Raw genomic sequence first — 7,115 nt, forward strand, 5'->3', positions numbered from 1 at the left:
AGTGGGGAGGAGGTAGAGGGTATTTCAGGCCAAGAAAACAAGGGAAGACCAATCTCCACCCCACCAAAAACGGAAGTTGAAAAGTATGGTTGTGTTTAGCTTCTCAGCTTTGCTGGGTTTGAGGGGTAACACAGGAACAACTAAAATTGCTATGTGTGTATAAGGGAGCACTGGGAGTTAAGGCCAGAGAAGAGTGGGGCCAGGCTGGGAAGGGCCCCAATGGCTGGACCTGGCAGCCAGCAGCACTCCCTCCCACACCGACTGGAGTGTAGCTCCCTGTCTGAGAGATCAACGTCCGAAGGCCTGAGCAGAGTGGGAGCCAATCTCCCGGCCCACTGCAGAACGTCATGCATCTTAGGCAGAACCAAAATCCAAAGGAAGCATTACAACCTGCCAGGAGCCCTCTCCCACTCCGATGGTGCCGTTCACAGGGAGCTCTGTGGGATTATTTGTTCGAACCCACCGGAAGCCCGCCGGAGTGTCCGCAGACTCCACACGTAGTCAAACCTAGAGCCGAAACACTTGAAGTTCAAAACAGGAGGGGTTGACTATAAAATGAAGTACATTCCCATGTGGCACCAACTAGTCTCTCTTTTAGTCCCACAGATCACGTGGCCTCTCATATCCTGAAATGTCTGACCTTCAGTTGGGGAGAGGGCCAGTCTTGGTTTCTATTAATATTTTGATATCTGAGAATACCAGCCTTCAGAGCAAAGCGATTTTGGAGAATCCTGCGTTATTCATCAGACCAGGTGCCAAGCCAGCTCCAGCATGCGGGGCAGGGGAGGCTGAGCATCTCTCTGGAGCCAGGGTGCAGGATCTCCCCTGCCGGAGGCCCCTCCTGCAGACCTGCACCCTCCGACTCAGGTTTCCTCCCACGTGCTGGACCTGCCTTCCTCATGGGCTCTGGAGACCTCTTCAAAGACGGCTTGAAGACGCTTAGGAGCCTGTGCCAGCACAGAACTGGCCTCTGCCTGCTAACAGGATTCTGCAGAATCCTTTACCTTCCTGAAAAGAGTCTTTAAAAAACTTTTCTTTATAAAAGCCACTACAACACAAGCCCCGGCAGCATATGCTGTTTCTATTTCTCCTTCTGGGCCCCCAGGGCAGGGCTCCCATGGGAAATGTCCTTGTGCCTACGTGTGTGTTGGGGGAGGGGCAGTGTCACAAAATGAGCCCCGCAGTATGTGTGGGCAGCTTGAGCTCCCGTCCTCCGGACAGACAGCAGACACACTGCCTCCCAGCTGCCCCCCAGGGGCGATGCTTATGTCACACCTGCCCTGGGGACAAGCCAGAGTTTGTTTACGTGGGTTGTACAAGGTGTCAAACCCAAGCCCTGGCCCCTGCAGAAGGCAGGCTCCCCGGCTGGGGTAGCCGGGCGTCTCAGAGGACTTGAGTAATCATCCAGGGGATTGAGCAGGGAGGACACTTCTGGAGACGTGTGGCCTGTATTTCTGTGGGATTCATTAGTGTCTTATGGTAAATGACAGGGCAGATGCACAGAAAGTACATCTGAAGGAGATGACAGGAGAAAAATCACTCTGTTCTCCGGGCTCGCCCCTCAGAGACTAGCAGTCTGGTGGGACAAGGGAGAGATAGGATGAAGGAGAAGTTCGGGGAACAGAGCCTGAGAAGGTCACAGGGGAGAAGAGCCATTGGTCTTAACTACAAAAGACCCGCATAGAAGGGATGAGGTGATGAGCTGTCATAGCACACCAGCAACCTCCCTACTGGTCCATCGCCTGTGATCAATTCGCTGAAGCACCCTTACGTGGGAATGCGTCCAGGAAGGAAAGACCTCGCCCCGAATTACAGGAACTTTCCTAAGGAGCTAGAGAAACAACTCACACGTGGCCAGTTACATTATTTTAGTTTTCAAAATTTCAGAATTCAATTTAAAGGAAAGTGCTAGATGGATGGGGCTTCTTTAAATACTTTGTCTGCCCAGCAATCCCTGATACAGCCTCTCTCAACTTCTCACTAAAAAGCCATTGAGAACACAAGTGAAAAATTAAAACATATAACACACATTAATAAAACAAACTGGCAGTCAATCTACTGCAAGGATCTGGGACAATTGTCTGCTATTTATCAGACCTACAGAGATAAATGTGTACCCATAATGTGAGCTGACATGTGCTTTGTTGCATTTAACAGAGAAAACCTATCAACCTTAAAAAATATACAGATAGATACTTTCTTCTATCTGTATATCTATCTTCTATAGATAGATACTTTCTTCTCTACTGTATGTGTGTCCTGCCTCCCCACCCAGAACCACGTTCTATACCAGCACTGTCCAATAGAACTTGCTCTGATGATGGAAGTTCTGTTGCTCCCATGCTTTCCAATGCAGAAGCCACTACCCACATGCGGGTAGTAATTGGGCAGTGAAGATCCCTATCAATCAGAAATCTGGCAGGTCTCCCTCTGCTCCTCAAGCATCACATTTTTCTGTGGTCAGGTATGGCCCTTCTCTGATCTCACCATCAGCATTCCTCTTGAATGAATCAAAGAATTCAATGAAATTTCCAAAAAATAACAGCATAAAGTGGCAGAGACAAGAAAGGACAGGACTCAGGAATTATCATCCTCTCCCAACTAAAGCACTAGTCACGAGACTGAGACAGAGGCCCTGGTAGCAGGATACATTGCTACATGGAGATTTGTAGTTTTTCATGCTATCTGTTCAAAGAAAATAATCTGAATGACCAACAAGAAAGAAGTGATTTTTAAAAATACAGTACCTTCATACAACAGACTACAGGTTGAGCATCCCCAATCCAAAAATCTAAAATCTGAAATGCTCCAAAATCCAAAATGATATGTTTTACCTACATAAAAATATCTAACTTAAACAAATCCAAAATGTTCTGAGCACTGACATGACACTCAAAGGAAATGCTCACTGGAGCACTGCGGATTTCAGATTTTTCAGTTAGAGACACTGAATCAGTAAGTATAGTGCAAACAAATATTCTAAAATCTGAAAAAAATCTAAAATCCAAAATACTTCCATTCCTAAGCATTTTAGATAAAGTATACTCAACCTGTACTACACATCAAACAGACCAAGCTAATGGCTACAGGTGAATTAACATCTCTACACGTGAACATACTTTAAGTGACCGTCACTTCCCTGGTTTGTAAATAGTTCTGCCCAAAGAACAATGCTTTTGTACCCTGAGCTGGCTGCTGCCATGAGGGCCCTGTGATAAATTTACTTTGAGTGTGATACACTAAAAACCTTATTTATCAAAAATGTTCATGACACAATAAATAAATCAAGACAGCTGAAAATACAGTCTGAGTCCAGTTTTGTTTTAAAATCCCTGTGTGCATATTTTAAATAGTAAACAGAAAAGAAAACAAAGTGCTGAAAGGTTTACAACATAATACAAATGATTTTTCTTTTTAATTTTCTATAGTTTCTAAATTTCCTTCCATAAACTATATTTTCATATTAGTAATTTTTAAACCATCATATTAAAGCACAAAGAGGGGAAAAGGTGAAAGTGCTTATTTTGAAATGTGTAACAGGCCAGGCCACAGCCTGAGAGCCACAAAACAGAGCTCAGCAATCTTGACGTGGCCCACGCTAGCCTTGCTCTGGGTTAACCCCAGACAAATGTCATTGGTCTCTGAGGACTGAGGATGCCTGAATCCTTTGACCTGCCCACATCCTCGCTTGCCAGGCTGCCAGCCACACTCACCTCCTGGCCTCAGTCTTAGGACTTAGCCTAACCAGTTGCAGGATGTGCTATGTGGAATGGCCCTGTCAGTGTCCCTGTGAATAGACTTTGAGGGACGAGTTTTGCTGATACTTTTTCACTGCCATCCCTACCACTGTCATGAAGTTGAGCCCTAGCTTGCCCACAATGACTTGACCATGTGTGCTCTATTACACAGCCTTTAAAACCATAAATCTCACCATACATGGGAGAGAGATGGGAAGGAGGAGGGTATTTCAGGTCTCGTGATCTTTTCCCATAGTTTGCTGTGATCTGAGAAAACAGCCAAGTGAATAATCTCAAATTCATACCCTTTTCCTTCCTGTTTACTACTGTTTACCTTGTTACCCTGTTGTTTTACTTTATGGGCTACTGTTTGTTTGTTTTTAATATGCATTTGACTTGCCAGTTCTACCATCTTTGCAGAGGCTGTAAATCCACATCTATGATGTAGATCATGGGCTGCTTGCTCCCTGGACAAATGAAAGCCAGCTATCTGGAACCTCCCCATCCCTGTGGAAGTGGACAAAGCAAGGGATCGGTAATGTGCAAGAACTGGCCGATCTGTCACACTGTAGGACACCACTGAGCATGTCCACGGTATAATTTCATCTGAGCCTCAAGAAGGCCCTCTGAGGCATCGTCACCTCCAGTATGAAGGTAAGGAAACCAAGCTTTGAAGAGTTTCACATTTGCTTGCAGTTAAAAGACAGGTAAATGACAAAGCCAAGGATCAAGTCTTCTAAATTCCCTTTCCACTGTCAAATCATAATTTTGACAGCATGTAGCTACGGTTAAATTTATTTATAAGGCACCACAAACATCCTAGAATGAATATTCACTCAAAGAGAAGGATCCATATTTTCAAGGCCCTGGTATCTGAGTTCGCTATGGAGAAGTTGTAAGTGCTGCTCATTAGAACCCAGGCTGAAAAAAAGAAAATTCCTAATTGGCAGAGTTTGGAACAAATATGAATCTAAATTTAGACTTGGTTCTAGGGGTCATTTGCTAAGATCCACCATGATTATGGGTAGATTTTATCCACAGAATTATATAGATCGCAAAGACAAGAGGCTACCAAGGATCAAAACCCAAACCAAATAGGAACATAGACACATAATTTATTAAAATAAGAATTTAAAAAGAGGATAATTAAATAGATATGTAGTATATCTCCTGGGCAAAGGGGTTGGGGGGAGAAGATACTGGTGGTGGGATTTTTTTGTACAGATACTTACAATTAAGTGACCCCACCAGTAGACCTGTCATAGACTATCTTAAGCAGCATAACTTAATATTTTACATTTCCTACCAATCCTGACATACACATGTACATACAAATTACACATCTGCAGTCCTTGCACGTTGCTATTCACAATTACTCATTAATAGCTAATATATTGAGGAATCAAACAGTCCTTAATTTTATACTGTGTCATGTCTGTTCAGGTTTATTTAACATGAAACAAATCAAGGCTAATAGCTGTAGCTAAATTAACACCCATGCACATGAACGTACTTACAAGGAACACCACTCTGTGGTTTGGAAACAGCATTGCCCATGGAATTACTGCTCTTGTAGCCCAGCTGGCTGCCAGGGTGAGAGAATCCTGTGAGGCAGTTTCTGTTGCTGTAACATAATACCAAGGACTGGGCAATCTATAAAGAATTGAGGTTTATTTAGCTCACAGTTCTGGAGGCTGGGAAATCCAAGATCAGGCAGCCACATCTGGGGAGGACCTTCTCACTCTCTTATCCCAAAATGGAAGGGTAGGAGGGCAAGAGAGCATGTGTGAAAGAGACACCAGGGGCTGGACTCTTTCCATAACAACCTGCTCTCATGATGACTAGCTGGCTCCCATGATAGTGACATTAACCTATTTGTGAGGGCTCCACCCTCATGACCAATCACATCTTATTAGGCCCTATCTCCCAGCACAATTGCATTGGGGATTAATTTTCCAACACATAAACTTTGGGGGGACATATTCAAACCACGGCAGGCAGGAACAGAACACAGCTTGAATTTTAGTTCACTGAATGGCCAGTCTTGGTCATGCCCCTGAGTTCTTCTGTTCTCATAGGTAGAATGGGAAGAACTATAGCTACCCCTATAGATCTCACTGTTTGTGTAGAAAAGGCTTTATGGGGTCAGCGCCCATGCCTACGTGTTTGCCACCATGTACCCAGCACATTATATTGTTCATTAAACATCTGTCAATAATCACATAAAATAATATTCAGGAAAGCTCTTGATAAATGATAAAGGATGATTTAGATATTTGATCTGACAATGATGCTACCATTTATGTTAACAGGCCAGAAATCAGGTTAAAGGATTTACACATAATATCTCATTTGACACTCACAATAATCTTCTGGGATGAGTGTTATTATTCATATTTTATAGATGAAGTGACTAATATTGCCCAAGGTCACAAAGCTGGAACTTGGGCCCAGAAGTGTGCAACTTCTATGCCCATGCACTTAGCCCCTGCGCCTTTCTGTTCTTAGCTTTTCGGGGGATTTTTCCAAGACTTATGTATGTTTCCCAAAAGAACTGGCTGTTATTCATTCATTCACTCATTCATTAATTCAAGTAAATTGATTGTCTGGCATATGGAGAGAGCAATGTGCTCAGTGCTCTGGGAAAGCAAAGACTCCTAAGAGATAGCCCTTCCCTGAAAAACTTACAGTCTAGGTGGAGAAAATTTTTTTTTGCCACATAGAGATAAGGAGTGAAATAATAATTCAGTGGTTAATAACTGTGCATAATGGCGGTGTCATGGGCCCTATCATAATTGTCTCCTCCAGTGTAATGGGTGTTATGACATCCAGGGAAAGGTGTGGTCATGAAGCTTAGGTCACCTGGGAAAGTTTCTCGAAGGAATATGGACCCAAGCTGGCCCTTGCTCTTTAATCATGGTGTAAACTTGCTTTTGAAGATGAGAGTCAAAGGGGTGCTGTGCTGTAGAGACAGAAATTTGGGGTGCTATGGTGTGATCCTGGGCAAGCTATTAAGTCCTCCTCCTCCATCTATAGAGTGAGATAACGATCATGCCTCTCTTGAGTTGTGATGGGGATTAAGTGAGATAACTGACATGCAAATTGATGAGCCCACTCCAGCCACAGTAACACTCAATGGTAGTGATGCTAATTCATATCACTTTTCAACACTTAGAGACAGAAGATTGTTTTTGTGCTGAGTTAAATTCTCCAAGGCAGTTAATTTAAAATTTCAGAGAAAAATGAAGGGGAAAGTTCCCTGTAGCTTCTACTTTCTTGCTAAAAATAAGTTACATTCATTAAGCATGCAGAACAAATAGGAAAGTAAGAATTTCAGATGCTGACTTCAACTCTTTCCAATGCCAACAGTAAAACTTT

The sequence above is a fragment of the Lemur catta genome, chromosome 14 (assembly GCF_020740605.2).
Source record: "Lemur catta isolate mLemCat1 chromosome 14, mLemCat1.pri, whole genome shotgun sequence".
In the NCBI taxonomy this organism is placed as follows: domain Eukaryota; kingdom Metazoa; phylum Chordata; class Mammalia; order Primates; family Lemuridae; genus Lemur; species Lemur catta.